Source organism: Bos javanicus, chromosome 15 (assembly GCF_032452875.1).
Source record: "Bos javanicus breed banteng chromosome 15, ARS-OSU_banteng_1.0, whole genome shotgun sequence".
NCBI classification, from domain to species: domain Eukaryota; kingdom Metazoa; phylum Chordata; class Mammalia; order Artiodactyla; family Bovidae; genus Bos; species Bos javanicus.
Genome location: NC_083882.1, coordinates 14,273,142 through 14,290,377, shown reverse-complemented (window position 1 = coordinate 14,290,377; position 17,236 = coordinate 14,273,142). Strand labels below are relative to the sequence as shown.

The 17,236-nt window shown below is 38.8% G+C and overlaps 1 protein-coding gene across 2 annotated transcripts in view; it reads right to left on the bottom strand.

Moving 5' to 3' along the window:
* Nucleotides 1–17,236, bottom strand: part of MAML2 (mastermind like transcriptional coactivator 2) — a 400,670-nt gene that overhangs the window by 19,018 nt on the left and 364,416 nt on the right. The gene's annotated exons all lie outside the window — the stretch shown is intronic.

Sequence of the window (17,236 nt, the reverse complement as noted above, 5' to 3'; positions counted from 1 at the left end):
AAGCTACTGTGAATTAAAAGAAAAAAAGTCACGCCGAGATCATAAGCTTAGATTCCAAACATTTTTCAGCTTGTTAAGATCAAACAAGGTTAATGGGTTGGAGATCAGAGAATCGCTTTTTAAATGTAGGAGAAATAATTGCATGTCACAGCAACGAAAGCAGCTGGGTTAATGACATTAGGGAACTGGAAAAGCTCTCATATGACTCTGATGGGGGAACCTCCACATTCCAGAAGGTGTTTATGGAACCTCAAAGAAAATTATCGTAAAAACGTACGGCAAACCTCTCAATTGCTCAGGAACAAACACATCATAAAGTAACAAGTTCTTCCTTTTCCCTAAAGTTAGCCCATATCATGGCTGATCCTGCAATAAACATCATTTCAATTCATGCATTTAAATGTTGGATAACCATTTTGGACAGAAGGGGCCTGGCTTTCTGTGATAAGGAGAACCTGTGAGTTTCTGTTTCACAAACACTGAAAGTTGTTAGGGATTTCACCCTTCAGGGGTTTGTCTCCCTGGTGGCTCAGATGATAAAGAATCTGCCTGCAATGAAGGAGACCCAGGTTCAGTCTCTGGGTTGGGAAGATCCCATGGAGGAGGACATAACAACCCACTCCAGTATTCTTGCCTGGAGAATTTCATGGATAGAGGAACCTGGAGGGTTAATGTCCAGATCTGTTAATTTTCCTCCCTGATCAATAAGACAGGAACTGCAGCACACTAAATGAAAAGAACAATTAGAAGTTATTGGTCAAAGACTCACAGTTGCATATTAAATAGTATTGGTGAACTGCCATTCTCATTTGAGGTATCTATCAATCTTTCAGCATTGACAGGTCAGGACATGCCAGGGCACAAAGCTAAACCCAGCCAGAGATTCTACTAATTCCCAATGGTGTGTGTGTATAGGATTGAGCTATATACTGTTGGGGTTACAAGAAAACTAGAAAACATAGTCCTCATTTTGGAGAACTTACCAGGAAGAAATGACATGTTTACACATCAAATACAAGAAAATATAAACTCAAGTTTTAGACAAATTATACAAGTACTAAATCAAAGGATCTGCCTTGCTCCAGAAACTCTGAGGCTGCAGATCAGGTACCTACTCAGGCGATTCTAATGCTCATGGGTCCAGAGAATGCTCTTTGAGAAACACTAGTTATATGGGAGCAATAAAATTCAACTTTCATTCCCACCTGGACTGTGTGAGGTTATAAGAGATTAAAAAGATAAAGCAGCTCCCATGATGTCTGATGAGTGGTAAGCAGTAGGTAATCCATGTGTGGACTTGCCTTCTCTTTCTTTAGTTATCTGTTGAGCTTAAAAAAGAAAAAAAAAGCCACCAGTCCAAAACCCGGGTATGTGGTCTTGCTTCAGTAATCCCTGGGGATACAGAGTTCACCAACTGCCTCAAGGGCAAAGGGATACAAAATAATTCTAAAATGACCATGTACTAAGGTTTGTTACAGGCCAGTCACTGTGCTTATGGAGCTTCCCAAGTGGCTCAGTGGTAAAGAATCTGCCTGCCAATGCAGGAGACCTGGGTTCAATCCCTGGGTTGGAAAGATCCCCTGGAGAAGGAAATGGTAACCCACTCCAGTATTCTTGCCTGGGAAATCCCATAGACAGAGGAGCCTGAGGGGCTACAGTCCATGGGGTCACAAAGAGTCCAACACGACTGAACATGAGCACGTATAGACTGTGCTTAGCGGCTTAGGTGTATGGCTTAGCTGGCGTAGGTGATTTATTTCAATTCATCCTCCTCACAGAACAATGAGCAAGAACTAGTATTTTGCAGATGAGAAATCTGCCTCTGAGAGATCACTTAGCTTTAAGCAGCTGAGGAATATTAAATCAGGCCTGCCTGACTCCAGAAATCCAGTTCTCAATCACTATACTGTCTCTTAGTTGAGACAGGAAGAGATAGAGCTTCATGCTCTGGGCCAAGCCATCTCTCTGTGCAGCAAACGTGTGTTGAGCATTCCTTTCAGGGGTAACTCTCAATCAGGCACCTGGAAAGGGCATGTTTTGGGGAGAAAGGCAGAGGTGGGGGGACTGGAAGCAGCTGGTCCTCCTTACCAGTTCGTGAGAATAATTAGAGTCAACTCTGAGGTAGGAAAGCTATGATAAACCTAGACAGCATATTAAAAAATAGAGACATCACTTTGCCAACAAAGGTCTGTATAGTCAAAGCTATGGTCTTTCCAGTAGTCATGTATGGATGCGAGAGTTGGAACATAAAGAAGGCTGAGTATCAAAGAACTGATGCTTTCAAATTGTGGTGCTGCAGAAGACTCTTGAGAGTCCTTTGGACAGCAAGGAGATCAAACCAGTCAAAACTAAAGGAAATCAACCTTGAATATTCACTGGAAAGACTGATGCTGAAGCTGAAGCTCCAATACTTTGGCCACCTGATGTGAAGAGCTGACTCACTGGAAAAGACCCTGATGCTGGGACAGATTGAGGGCAGGAGGAAAAGGGGATGACAGAGAATGAGATGGTTGGATGGCATCACTGACTCAATGGACAAGTATTGGAGCAAATTCCAGGAGACGGAGAAGAACAGGGAAGCCTGGGATGCTGCAGTCCATGGGGCCGCAAGGAATCAGACATGACTGAGTGACTAGACAACAACTGAGGTAGGAACATCCTCTAAGCATCTTAAAGGAATGAAACTATTCCTAACACATCTGTGCCCAATGTTCAGTCAGAGCGCTCAGCCTTAAATCTATTGACTCTTGGGAAAGATGGTCCTGCAAGCCACCAAGACTCTCCCTTGGAGTGTGCGTCTCTCGTGTGGATTAGGGGTTCAGCTTAGGGTCCTGCTACTTTGTTCTTTGCTGTGCTGTTTTTATCATCCAATTTAACAAAGCAATCAGTATACATTTACTATGTAATCTGTCTTAATTTCCTTGTATAAAATGAAGGTAATTATATTTATGACCTAAGATTAAGCTGGATGAAATTTAGAACAGTTCTAGGCACTAGATAAATTATAGCAATTAATATTTTTCTTATTTCCCTATCTCTCTATTTGTGTGGAGCAGAGATGTTTTAGAAACTGTTGCTTTTGTGAAGGAGCTTGTGCTTCACACGCACTTGGACTGCATGTGTATGTTCAGCGCCCATCATTTTATAAACACCAAGGCCCTCGTGCTCTGCAGGTGGCCACGCTCCCCACTATTCCTTATTTTATTACTTGCACCCTTTCTCCCCATTTCTATTAGTTATCTGGCCCATGTGTGCATTTGAAGTTAAGATCTCTGGCTTAAAAAAAAAAAAAAATCTTTGGCTTTATATTTTAAAGAAGACATATAGATGGCCAACAGGGACATAGAAAGATGCTCAACATCCCTCATTATTAAAGAAATCAAAACTATACTGTGGTATCACCTCACACCAGTCAAAAAGACCATCATCAAAAAATCTACTAACAATAAATGGGAGAGGATGTGGAGAAAAGGGGATCTTCCTACACTGTTGATGGGAGTGTACACTGGTACAGCCCCTGTGGAGAACAGTTCTTAAAAAGCTAAAGACAGAGTTACCATTGATCTGGAAGAGATGAAAATTCTATTTTGATGGGTGATTTTAATAATTTTATTTAGCAAATATGATTAAGTATCTATTATGATTCAGGTACTATGTTAAATGCAAATTGTACAAAGAAGAATGACCTAATTTATTGTGTATTGATTGGAAGTTAATTTTTTTTACAAATCCATGAAATTAAAGGGAAATTAATATAATTAAATGACTTGGCTGTATTGGTAAGTGGAATGTGAAAGTAATTAAGAGAACTTATTGTTGTTGATTTCAGCATTGTATTCCATGAAAACTGTTTTTTTTTTTTTAATTTTATTTTATTTAACTTTACAATATTGTATTGGTTTTGCCATATATCAAAATGAATCTGCCACAGGTATACATGTGTTCCCCATCCTGAACCCTCTTCCCTCCTCCCTCCCCATACCATCCCTCTGGGTCGTCCCAGTGCACCAGCCCCAAGCATCCAGTATCATGCATTGAACCTGGACTGGCGACTCATTTCATATATGATATTATACATATTTCAATGCCATTCTCACAAATCATCCCACCCTCTCCCTCTCCCACAGAATCCAAAAGACTATTGTATACATCAGTGTCTCTTTTGCTGCATGAAAACTGTTTTAGTAGAAATGTTAAATTTAAAAAAATAATTTGAAAAGATACATGCACCCCAATATTCATAGTGGCACTATTTACAGTAGCCAAGACATGGAAATAGCCTCCATGTCCATCAACACTTATATGGATAAAGAAGATGTGGTATACACGCATGCACGTGTGCTATGTAGCTTCAGTCGGGTCCAATTCTTTGCGATACTTTGGACTGTAGCCCATCAGATTCCTCTGTCCATGGGATTCTCCAGGCAAGAATACTCAAGTGCCATGCCCTCCTCCAGGGGATCTTTCTGACTCAGGGATCGAACTGGCATCTCCTGTGGCTCCTGCATTGCAGGTGGATTCTTTCCTGCTGAGCCACCTGGGAAACCCATGCATGCATATATGTACACACACACACACACACACAGTGGAATATTACTCAGCCATAAAAAAGAATAGAATTATGCCATTTACAGAAACATGGATAGACCTAGAGATTATCATACTAAGTGAAGTAAATCAGACAAAGACAAATATATGATACACTTATATGTGGAATCTAAAAAAATGATACAAATGAACTTATTTACAAAACAGAAACACATTCTCAGACATAGAAAAAAAACTTATAGTTACCAAAGGGGACAGGAATATGGAGAAAGAGATAAATTAGAAATTCGGGATTAGCAGATACTACTATACATAAAATAGATAAACAACAAGGTCCTACTATAGCATAGGAAACTATAATCAATGTCTTGTAATGAATTATAATGGATTCTATAATATCTTGTATATCAGATCAGATCAGATCAGTCGCTCAGTCGTGTCCGACTCTTTGCGCATACATAAAACTGAATATGTATGTACATAAAACTGAATATATATATAAATGTGTGTGTGTGTGTCTGTGTGTTAGTCGCTCAGTTGGCGTCTGACTCTTTTCGACCACCATGGACTATAGTCTGCCAGACTATTCTGTCCATGGAATTCTCCAGGCAAGAGTACTGGAGTGAGTTGCCATTCCCTTCTCCAGGGGATCTTCCTGACCCAGGGACTGAACCGGCAGGCAGATTCTTTACCATCTGAGCACCAGGGAAGCCCATATGGGTATATATGGGTTTATATATATAAATATAAATATATATATAAACTGAATCACTTTGCTGCACACCGGAAACAAACGCAACATTGTAAATCAACTATAGTTCAATTAAAAAAAGATCTCTGGGACTTCCCTGGTGGTCTGGTGGTTAAGATGCCGCAGTCCCAATGCAGGGAGCATTGATGAACTATCTCATGTGCTGCACAGCATGGCCAACCAAGGAAAAAAACCTCTCTGACTTACATTTTAGCTGGGAATCTATGATACATACATCACAAACACCACATATATACTGAAATTTACTGCGGTAAAAAGCAATGTGTAATAATTTGCATTAGGTGGTATGATACTACTGCCTTAGGATTAAAGTCCAGATCTCCTTCTGCCCAGCCTTGTCACCTGTGCATCCATCTGTCCATCCATCAATGAATTTGAAAAATTTTACTGAGTATCTCCTATGTGCTAGGCAGTCTTCTATGTTCTGAAGATTAAGAATGTATTTAGGGGAAAAACAAAGAGAAAGGAAAGTGGTGGACTGAATGCTTGATGTTGGCAGAATTGGTGATCACCATCAAAATAATTTCCAGTGAAATCTGGAAAACCACCCTCTGCTAAGATTTATAAAAGATCTGCATGCCAAGAAAATGTAACTCTGTTTCTTTCTCTCTCTAATCAAACAGATGGACTATGCCAAATTTAGTTTCATTCCTTTACAATACTAAAAGATATAAAAATAAGGATAAGCTCTCTTTTGGAATTTTGTAGATTTTTAAACCTTGTAGTCTCTAGCCCACGGGCCTTACCATGTATTCTACCACACACGTTCTTTCTGCTCATGATGGAAGTAATATTTGGCTGCCGCTACATTTTTTTGCCCTTATGTTAGCTATGAAACACCAAACACCTCCTTACACAGGCTTGCTGTCATTGCCAAGATGTTGTGCAAACTTTAGTACATAAAATATTTTGAAAGAAAAATATGCTCCCATCCGTTGGCTCTGATTTCCATACTCAGCCTCACTCTTCGCCTTACACTTAGCCCATGAAGAACCTGACTTAATAGAAACCACGTGTTTCTCCTTCAACACTCATTTTCTCCTCAAAAGCTTGAAGACCGTGGTAAAAGGGCACAATCTCAGCCTGTACGTGACAGTGTGTGTGAGTGTGTGTGTGAGACTGTGAACGAATTAAGCTATTTCTATTAATGTCGTCTTTTATATGCTAGAAAACTTATTTTCTAGAGACTAGTGCAAATTACGAACTTGAATGATCTTTCATTTTGTGTGTGTGTGTGTGTTTTTTTTTTCTGTTTTTCCAATAGATTATGGTGTTTGATGCTAACATAGAAAACAGGCTTCTGATTCTATCCTCCTGGGATTTAATATAAATTTACATTTAATATGCACTTACAGTTTTCCACATCTGATTGTGTGTGTGTATATGTCTGTGATATGTATTTAAGATTTTGAATTTCTTTTACAGCATTGGCTAAGCAACTGAGTTAGGGTTGTATGCCAAGTACTTAAATATGGTTAAAGATTCTGAATTTTTATTTCAGTCCTGCACAGGACTGCTAGACCAATGAAAGCATTTCTGTATCTTTTAAATAAAATTCTGCCCATAATCAAGCTATATTTTTAGAACTGTTATCTTCCACTACTCTTATTCATTCAACAGATATTTGTTGAACATCTATTGTGCATCATGCATCTTTCAGGCCTTGGGGATCAAAAACCACTCAGCTGGTTGAAAAACCCTGAAGTTTGTCTATGTTTCCAAGTTTTCCAGCTGGACTATGGATGGGAGATTTATCTTCCAGAATGGGCTTGAGGAGATCAGATATATGATGACCAAACCTTTCAGCTGGATAAATCAAAACATGCTCACAAGTGAGTGGCAGCGTGTAAGGTTGATTTATGTTTATAGGAAACTGGATACATATTTTAATGTATGGAAAATATGGCAAATGAATACTTTCCAAATGTGTTTACTTTATTGACTTAGATCTTGTCCGTGGATCAGCACGGGAAGCATTAACTCGACAAGATCACAAACTATGTCAATGAAATCTGGCAGAAGATTAAGGAAACACCTGAACTCTTCTAAATGAGACCCTCTTTTCCTTAGAGGACAAATTACCTGTCCTTATTATCACCTAAGGACTTCCCTGGTGGCTCATTGGTAAAGAATCTCCTGCAATGCAGGAGACGCAGGAGACTTGGGCTTGATCTCTGGGTTGGAAAGACCCTCTTGAGAAGGGCATGGCAACCCACTCCAGTAATTTTACCTGGAGTATCCCACGGACAGAGGAGCCTGGAAAGCTACAGTCCATAGGGTCGCAAAGAGTCAGACACGACTGAAGCGACTGAGCACGCACGCACGCCTTATCACCTGTTTCCCTCTGAAACATTTTGAAGTCCTTTTGAAAAAAATGTCCAAATTAAAAATTAGAAGCAAACCCCACTATTTTAGTCCTAACAGCTAATTCACCAATACCCTCTTCTTTACAATTTTCAGGCATAAAATAATTAAAGGAAGAGTATGTATGAAGGAAACCCCGCAAACCTCAGTAACAGACACCAGAGTATAGACTGGGCCCCAGGTCTGACTTTGATAAAACGGCTCTGTAAGTCACGGTCAATATGTGAGAGATCTTTTAAAAAAATGTTAGCTAATAAAAATGCCAGAATTTCCTCTTTCATTTGAAAGGCATGCAGGGGTTCTGTGAAGCACGACTGATTTCAGCAAAAGGTGAATGGAGTCCAATTAGACATGTCCTAAAGCAGCAAACAAAAATATCTTTGATTGTATTGAAGTACGTTGAAAAATTAAGACTCATTGAATTCAGTCAGCTTTACTGTTAAAGCAGTTTTGTGGGCTGAACAGTGACATAATAAGTTTCACAAAGCAAGCAGTTATCAGACAATCATTGTTCTCTCAATATTAAAAAAAGAAAAACTAATAATCTGGGCATCTGGGTAAAACGAGCTCTCTGTTGCTCTTAACTTATTTTGGAAGGGGAGTATATAATGGTTTTTTTTTCCCCACAAAAATGAAGTAATGTAAGTTACTTAGGATCCATGAGAGTGTTTTGGCGTGGAATGACTGCCCTTTCTTTTTCTTGGCTCCTAGAGTGAAGCATCTGCAATTTGCAAAACAAATTCAAGATAAAGTACCCAGCTGGGCAAGTTTGTACAGTAGATCTCACAAACTGGTTTGCTGTTTCAATCAATCTCTTTCCCTCCCTTGTCTCTTTCCCTCTTCTTCTTTCCCTGTCTCTGTGAACTAACAGCTCAACTGTTCCTCCAGGCTATTCATCTTCTGAGCTATCTAACTTATGAAACCATTTATTTATCTCTATGCCTGAGAAACAAGCTGCCTTAACTGTTTCAGATTCCCGACAAGACCGCAGGCCCACTTAAGATATTTATTTGGGGGCATGGAGGGTGAGGTGGCTGCGAGTGGCTAAAATAAATGAAAAGTTATTGTTTGACACAACAACAGCAGTGACAATGAAAACAGAACAAAGATCAGGAAGTCATCCAGGAAACAACCTTTAAACAGAAAGACTGAAGGGATAGAACACTGCTGTCTTTGGGTTTCCAATCATTTATTTCAAGGGTCATTAAACTATGACATGATCAGTCAAATCCAACTCACTACCTTTTTTGGTAAATAAAATTTTATTGGAACATAGTCATACACATTCATTTATATATTGTCCGCAGCTGGTTCCACACTGTGACACAGTTAAATAGTTGTGACAGAGGCCTTATGACCCACAAGCCTAAAATATTTGCTATCTGGCCCTCTATGGAAAAAATGTGCTGACCTTTGCTCTATTTGGCTGTACTATCCAAGTCATGCTAAGTATTTTGGTCTTTTACATTAAACTGATAAAATGCCTTAGAGAAAAGTACCCAGCAATTTTGGTAGCAACAGGCAAGCTGGGAATTAATAAATATCTATCATGAGGTCACCAACTCATAGCATCACTGACTCAAAGGACATGACTTTGAGCAAACTCTGTGAGATGGTGAAGGAGGGGAAACCTGGTGTGTTTCAGTCCATGGGGTTGCAAAGAGTTGGACTCAACTCAGCAACTGAATGAGAACAACAACAATCACGAGATCTGTTTACAACAGCCCTCCACTCCAGCCACCATTACAAATAGTGGAAACTGAAAAGAAACTTACAGATCAACCATCCAGCTGCATTTTACAGTTGAAGACACTGTCCAGAAAGATTAAGGAATTGACTTGTAACAAAGTTACAAAACCAAGTGAAAAGATAAAAAACCATATCCAAATCCAGGAAAATACATTAAGGAGAAATGAATGGCATAAATTCTATTTGCCGGAGAGAATGATAGCTTTTCAGATACAACTAGCTTGCTGGGGGTTGGGGGATGGGTCGGGAGATGTTGAAAGGTAGAATATGCAAACACAGAAGGATGTATTTCGATTAATATTTTTCTTTGTCCTCTGGAACTCTGAACAGTAACTGCTTTTCTCTTCTATTTGATAGGGCATTTTTCTTTGCTTTGCTCAGAACCTTCTCCCCGACCCCGCAGGGAAACCTTGATCACATGTTTACAATCTGTTTGGTTCAAATGATTAGAATGAGTTTGTGGTCACTGTAGAGTTCATTCTTCAGATGTTACCTAATTTTCAAGTCACCCGAACACTGCGTCTATTCTTAGCCTCTGGGGTGGACATTTACTTTGGGTTGGCACAGAAGAACAGTTCCATGAGCGAGGAAGCAGCATTTAGGTGGGAGAGTGGCCAGGAACAAAACGTCAGCGGGTCAGGATGGAGTGGGAAGCGTTTGGTAACTCAGGGGAAGAAATGAGAACGTTTTCTTAAAAGAGAAACTCTTCAACTTCAGAAGGCTCTTTGTGGCAGACCTGAAATTTCTGCTCTGTAACTTAGCTTTCGCTTGCTCCCCCTAGAGCAGTGGTTTCAAACTTCTCTTTGGATAACAGTGTCTGTTGAAGATTTCACAAAGCTGTGGATTCGGTCTCTACTCTCCTCCCCTCAAGTACACACACAGTCGACAATTTTGTTTATAATTTCAGGGTGCTTACAAATCTTTAAAACATCCATAGACCATCCAGAGACCTCAGGTTGAGCACTCCACCTCCCATCCCCCAAAGGTTGGCGTTTAGGAAAGAAGAGAAATGATTTCCCCCCTGGATACATTCTCTACCCTGCAAGTCTGGGTTAAAACCATTCATGGATCCTCCCTGCCTTTGGAATCAATCCTAACTCTCCCAAATAGTAGAGAAGTAAGTCCTTCTATGATCTGGCCTCTGCATCTTTCCTCCCATTTCATCTCTCAACATGCCCTTTATTTACTTTATACCATAGTGATATTAAACCACTCGAAATCCTCCAGTATCCCAGACCTCTTTCTCCTCTCCACAATTTTCTATGTGCTCACATCCTTTCCGCCTGGGAGACTCTTCCCATGTCCTTCCCTACCAAGTAAACATTCATTGCAGGCTCAGTGCAGATGTCCTTTTTCAGGGAATGTCCTCTGACTTCCCAAGGCTGTGCAGTGCGCTCTTCCGTGCTCCCCTAACAGCTGGTACTGATCCATTAGGTAGCATTTCACCCTGTATCACAATCACCTGTTTGCTTATATCTATCTCCCATTATAAATGCTTAGAATTATAAATGTCCATCACGATATTCTCAGGGTTCACTGGACTCTATGCATGTTTTTGTGTAAATAAATACATGAAAAAATGAAGCCGTGCAAAGAAGCAAATGAGGACAGAACTTGCTGTCAGGCAAATGGGATGAAAACTCTGGCTCTTTTCAAAGGCCACTGGAAGGCCAGTGTAGAAGAGAAGGCAAAGGTGGAGTGAAGTTGTTACATCCAGTGTTGCTTTAATGGGTGTGCCGCCTGAGACGGGCCCAGGGCATAAAGGATGTGTTAGGAAGGAAAAGAGCTAGTGGTGAGTGATGATGGAGGTTTTGATGATGACGATGATGACAATGACAATTACTGCCTCTGTGCTGTTAGGCAGGAGGAAGGCTCACTGATGAAATATGATTTCTACTGACAGTTGCCAGTTTTGAAAGCTATATACCAGGGCATGCGTTGCAGGCGTGACATTTATTACCTCTTTAATTTCCACATTAATTCTGTTTTAATTATAATTCCAACTTTAAAGTGGAGGAGACAGGTTAAGAAATTTGATTCTTTTTTTAACATGTATGCCTTGAAATTGCAAAATACTTTGAAGGCTTAATAAAACAAGGTAAAAGGCAACAATCTAAAAAAAACCCCTCTTTTCTAAAAGCAATTTGAGTGGGTAGGCAGCAATGGTGAAATAGTCATTCTGGGATCAAACAAAACTAGGTTCAAATCCAAACTCCATTTTTCTCCACAGTTGTATGTGGATTCTAATACCTCAAAAGGTGCTGGTTAAGAACAAATGACATAAAGTAAATGAAGGGCTTCATATAGTAGCAGATGTGCTATATTAATATTTATTGGAATAAATATTAATATTTCCTCAAGTCAATTTGATATTTACTGAATATGAGTACAAATATAAACATAGTCACACAACAAGGCATGCTGCTGCTGCTGCCAAGTCGCTTCAGTAGTGTCTGACTCTGTGCAACCCCATAGACAGCAGCCCACCAGGCTCCCCTGTCCCTGGGATTCTCCAGGCAAGAGCACTGAAGTGGGTTGTCATTTCCTTCTCCAAAGCATGAAAGTGAAAAGTGAAGGTGAAGTCGCTCAGTCATGTCCGACCCTCAGTGACCCCATGGACTGCAGCCTTCCAGGCTCCTCCGTCCAGGGGATTTTCCAAGCATGAATACTGGAGTGGGGTGCCATGGCCTTCTCCAACAACAGGCATAGATCTAAATAATATACAATTTCTGATTGTCAGATAGTGAGGAGAGTGTGATCTTTGTAATAATATCAGCAATAAACCAGCAAGCATTAATCATCCAGTGGAGAAGGAAATGGAAACCCATGCCAGTATTCTTGCGTGGGGAATCCCATGGACAGAGTAGCCTGGTGGGTTGCAGTCCTCGGAGTTGCAAAGAGTTGGACATAGTGACTGAACAACAATAATCATCCAGAGATGTGCTCAGTGAGTAGAATTTAGCAACAGCTAAGTATTATCACCACTGCCTCCACCAACTAAAACAAGACTAGGAACTTGTGTTTAAGCATACTTTTATTCTTTGTTGAGTTTATTCTATAAATTGTGTCATATTAATCCCTTTTCTTCTCTCTTTGTATAATGGATAACTACATTAAGCTTATAATGCCTGTTTACAAAAACATTTATTTCAAAGCAACATACGTTAGCAACCAGTTTTATACCCTAAGGTCTTCCCTGGTGACTCAGACAGTAAAGAATCCTCCTGCAATGCAGGAGACTGGGGTTCAATCCCCGGATCAGGAAGATCCCCTGGAGGTAGACATGGCAACCCAGTCCTGTATTCTTGCCTGGAGAATCCCATGGACAGAGGAGCCTGGCGGGCTGTAGTCCCCGGGGTTGGAAAGATTTGGAAATGACTGAGCGACTAACACATACCCTAAACTTGTGCTATTCCTCTAGAAATGTTTTGGAAAGTATTGTGGTTTTGAATGGGATAAGTTATCAGCATTTCCGGTTCTTATTAAAAGTTAAGGCAATCCAGTAACAAATAGTAATGGAGAATACAGAAGGGATAACACCACAGTTCAAAAGGAGCCAAAAAATCTCTTTTAAAGGAATGGTTTTTAAATCAAAATGATGTCCAAATTATATATGAAACAAATCTGGAATTTTTAAGATTTCCAAAGATGGCTTCTATACCTTGGAAAAAATATAAGATTTTTTTCCTTTGGAAATAGAACAAAAATCAATATGGAATTTTGGCCCTAGAATTTCAAGTTAATAAAAATTTTATAAACTACTTACAGCTTTTTATGTCTTTAGATTGGAGAGATGAGAAACCTAAGAAAATTCTCACACATCTCATGACAAAAATACTATAATGATGAAAAATGCTGCTTTTGTAGTCGGAATGCCTGGGTTGAAATGTTTCCTCCATAACTTACTAATTGTTCTTGGACAAGTTATAAAAGCCTCTCTGTCTCAGTTCTTAACTATTAAGGGGTGACTAATTAATAACACCTTCCTCATACTATTGCCGTGTTGGCTTAAATTAGATTATGTAGGTAAAACATGTCTCTGGGTCAGAGCAGGTATTCAAGAAAAGTTAGCACCTATTTTACACTATTGTTTTCTTTGACCATTTTAACTTCTTACACATTATAACATTCTTTCATTGATTCTTGTAGGAATTTGTTTCCTGTGACCTGTGAACCTTGTTAATTTCATAGTCCTCTCTTCTTACCTCTCTAGGCTTTACTTTCTCCAACATTAAGAAAAGAAAGTTAGGTTAAGATCTCAAATTCCATTCTAGTGCTAGAATAGTTGAAATTCCATTTGTATTGAAATCAAGGTGACAATAAATACCACCGTGATGAAATAATTTGATTCCTTTATTCCATTGAGTCTGAAATGCAGTCTAACAACAGGACATGCAGTGGTTTTGCATACAGTGAACAAATACCAGATTGATCCAAGTGAGGGTAGAGAGTGGGAAATCAGACAGGTTATCTTCTTAAGTGACTGAGGGAAATGAATTGAGCTTGGAGACAGAAATGTTGAAAGATATATTAAACTGAATAATGATCCTGTTCATATGTATCTGTGTGGAAGATACAATGTAGAACCATATATACACAGCTTTGTTAATAATATCTGTCTTTACTGAACTGATTCTGTAAAGGAATCTGTATTTTTCCTTGATTCTGTAAAATATACCTACAAAATACATTGCTAGAGGTAATTTTTGCAATCTGAATATCCATTCTGCACTAAAATATATGAAGTGTATTGACCTGCAAAGTAGCCTACAAATTCTGCTGTATCTCCTCTTATGGAAAATGACAGAACCTCTTAGTTATTGCAGGTTGTCTGTCTGTTGTTGTTAAGTCACTAAGTTGTCTCCAACTTTTTTGCGACCCTATGGACTGAAGCCCGCCAGGCTCCTCCGTCCATAGGAATTCCCAGGCAAGAATCCTGGGATGGGTTGCCATTTCCTTCTCCAGGGGATCTTCTCGACCCAGAGATTGAACTTGTATCTCCTGTATTGGCAGATGGATTCCTTACCACTGTGCCGCCAGGGAAGCCCTGCAGGTTGTCTGACAGACATGGAAATCTAAATGCAATGATACAGTACAGTGACTATTGCCATTGTTCTCAAATGTGTCCATCTACTCTAACGTGGCATGATTAGCTATTTTTGAATGTATTATTAAAATGACCACAAAGGACATTAAAAAAGGGGCCATCTGCTCTCTGTTAAATGTAGCCCTGAAGTCTCCCCTGGATTAGTGAAGCAAGCCACTAAATACTTCAGTGGGACTTCAAAAAGCTGAGTTCTCCCTAATAATCACTATGGGATGAACTTCAAAAGCTTAGAGGTTTCACTTGGCTCAATTCCCAGAAAATCAAGTTATTTACCAAATCTTATTTATGCAAACTATACAAACACATTTTGATCTGCAGAGTACTAAAATAATGTTTTAGGAAAATGATAACCTTAAATGAAAAGTCTACCACATAAGAATGGGAAAGGTCAACTTTCTCTGGTCTGATTATCTTGTCTGTCTACATTGGTCAAATCAGATACACACCTATTACCAGATCTGCTATTACTTTATGACTATGAATCTAGAAAAACATACCTAAAATTTGACTAATTATGTTGAGTAATAATACAAAGGGTATCTCACACACACACACACAGTATTTTAGCTTCTCTGTTTCTGTTGTTTGGAATTACAAGGTGGAGTAGACTAAATTATTTTTAGCTGTCAACCACTTTTTAAGACATTTTTTCATCTACAAAAGTTTCTAGTACAGTTTGGGCTCACAAGCTGACTCTTCATATTAATTCATTTGAATAGAGAATTCAGACAAAGGTATTAGAGAATTCAGACAAAGTGACATAGGTAAATGCGATAACTGGTGTTGCTTGAGTCTCAAATATATTTTGTGTTTATTTTATAGACTATATAACTTATTTACTTACATGTTTGTTTTATCTTACTACACTATTAGTACTTTAAGGATATGGATTGTTTTATTCATCTATGCATCCCCACCAGCATGCATAAGCCTGACATAACATAGATATTCAGTATATATTTGTATAAATAATAAATAATCACTTGAAAATCAAACTTTATTTCTAACATGATTTGCAGTTATTTAGGTTTTATTAGAAAGTTTATTAGAAGTTTGCTTTCACAAACTTCAGTGAAAGGCAAATATCAGTATCAAGTATACAAAATGCTTTGCTCAAGAATATTTCTTGTTATTTGTCAGTTCAAGACACAATAAAATCTTCTTATGCTTAAAATTGTGAACTTTAATTCAGCATATACAGGGTTATCTGAACTTTTAACCTTTTTTCTGAGCAATCTGGGTATGTTGATTGTGGATTCTGTTATATAACTGGAAACAGATCCTTGATTGGAACATAACTGTCCAGTGATTTTTCAACCGGGTAAACATTTGTGGCTTATGTTCCTAACTGCTGATCAGAAGAGAATGCAGGAAGGGAGACTGATACATTGTACAGTTTCCAATGTTTACACTGTTTTGTGTTTTCCAGATCCATGTGGTACTTTCTAAAAAGATATACATCTGGGCCTGCAACAGCTCTTCAACTGCTGGCTGGATCCAAATAACAGTTCATTTAATATCTATCTGGGCATTTCCGAATATTTAAATCAAACTGTGACTACATTTGAACCAATTGGATTCCCTTTATAATTTGAAAATATTGTTATCTAGCCATCCACATAAGACAAAATAAACACAAAAATAATTTTAAAAATTTCTAGCTTGTCCAAAAGCTTAACAGAACTTGGGCCAAATATGTGAGATGCCACAACACTGAATATCATGGAAACTTAAAATCAGTCAACTATTTTTTAATTTTTTTGGCTTATGTATCTCCAAATAATTAGCTTGCAAAAGTTATGGTGGTCCAGATGGTAAAAAAAAACCCACCTGCAAAGCAGGAAACCTGGGTTTGATCCCTGGGTTGGGAAGATCCCCTGGAGAAGGGAACGGCAACACACTCTAGTATTTGTGCCTGAAGGATTCCCTGGACAGAGAAGCCTGTGGGCTACAGTCCATGGGGTCTCAGAGTTGGACACGACTGAGCCACTAACACTTTCATATTTTTTACCCTTTAGAATCATTCAACTAGTTTTTTTTGGCCTATGTATTACCCAAAAATTGGCTTACAAAAGTTATTTAAATTAACTAAATCAACCAGTTGTTTTGGTATAAGCTGAAGCTTGATTATCTTATCTAAAGACTTAATTTACTGGATAAAATTTTAGTTGAAATTCATCACACTTATTTAATTCTTGCCAGGTCTTGACTTCAGTTTTCTCCTTGTAGACACAGCTGTGTTGACAGCATTTTAAAAAGTTGATTTTTTTTTTAAAAGACATTGGGCAAGCATTAGTATTCCACTTTAGAAAGGTAGTTAAATTAATAAATATTTTGAGGGTTAAGTAAGTTTAAAGTATTTTTGAGTTCTTTAGAAACAAAGTAATACTATTTTTATTATTATTTAGGTCATGCTCCATGGCTTGTGAAATCTTAGTTCCCGACCAGGGATCGAACCTGGGTCCTGGCATTGAAAGCTCTGAGTCCTAACCACTGGACACCCAGGGAATTCCCCCCCAAAATACTGTTAAATGTAATATTAATGTAGCTATCCAGATCATATGAAAGGAGGGACAAGTCAGTTCCTTTAAAATAAATACCTATCACCTAACACTAAGATGATCATCCTTTGGTATCTCGGTCCTCCTGTACCCCAATGCTGCAACTTTTCCTTGGCCTTTCAAAAATCTGAATAT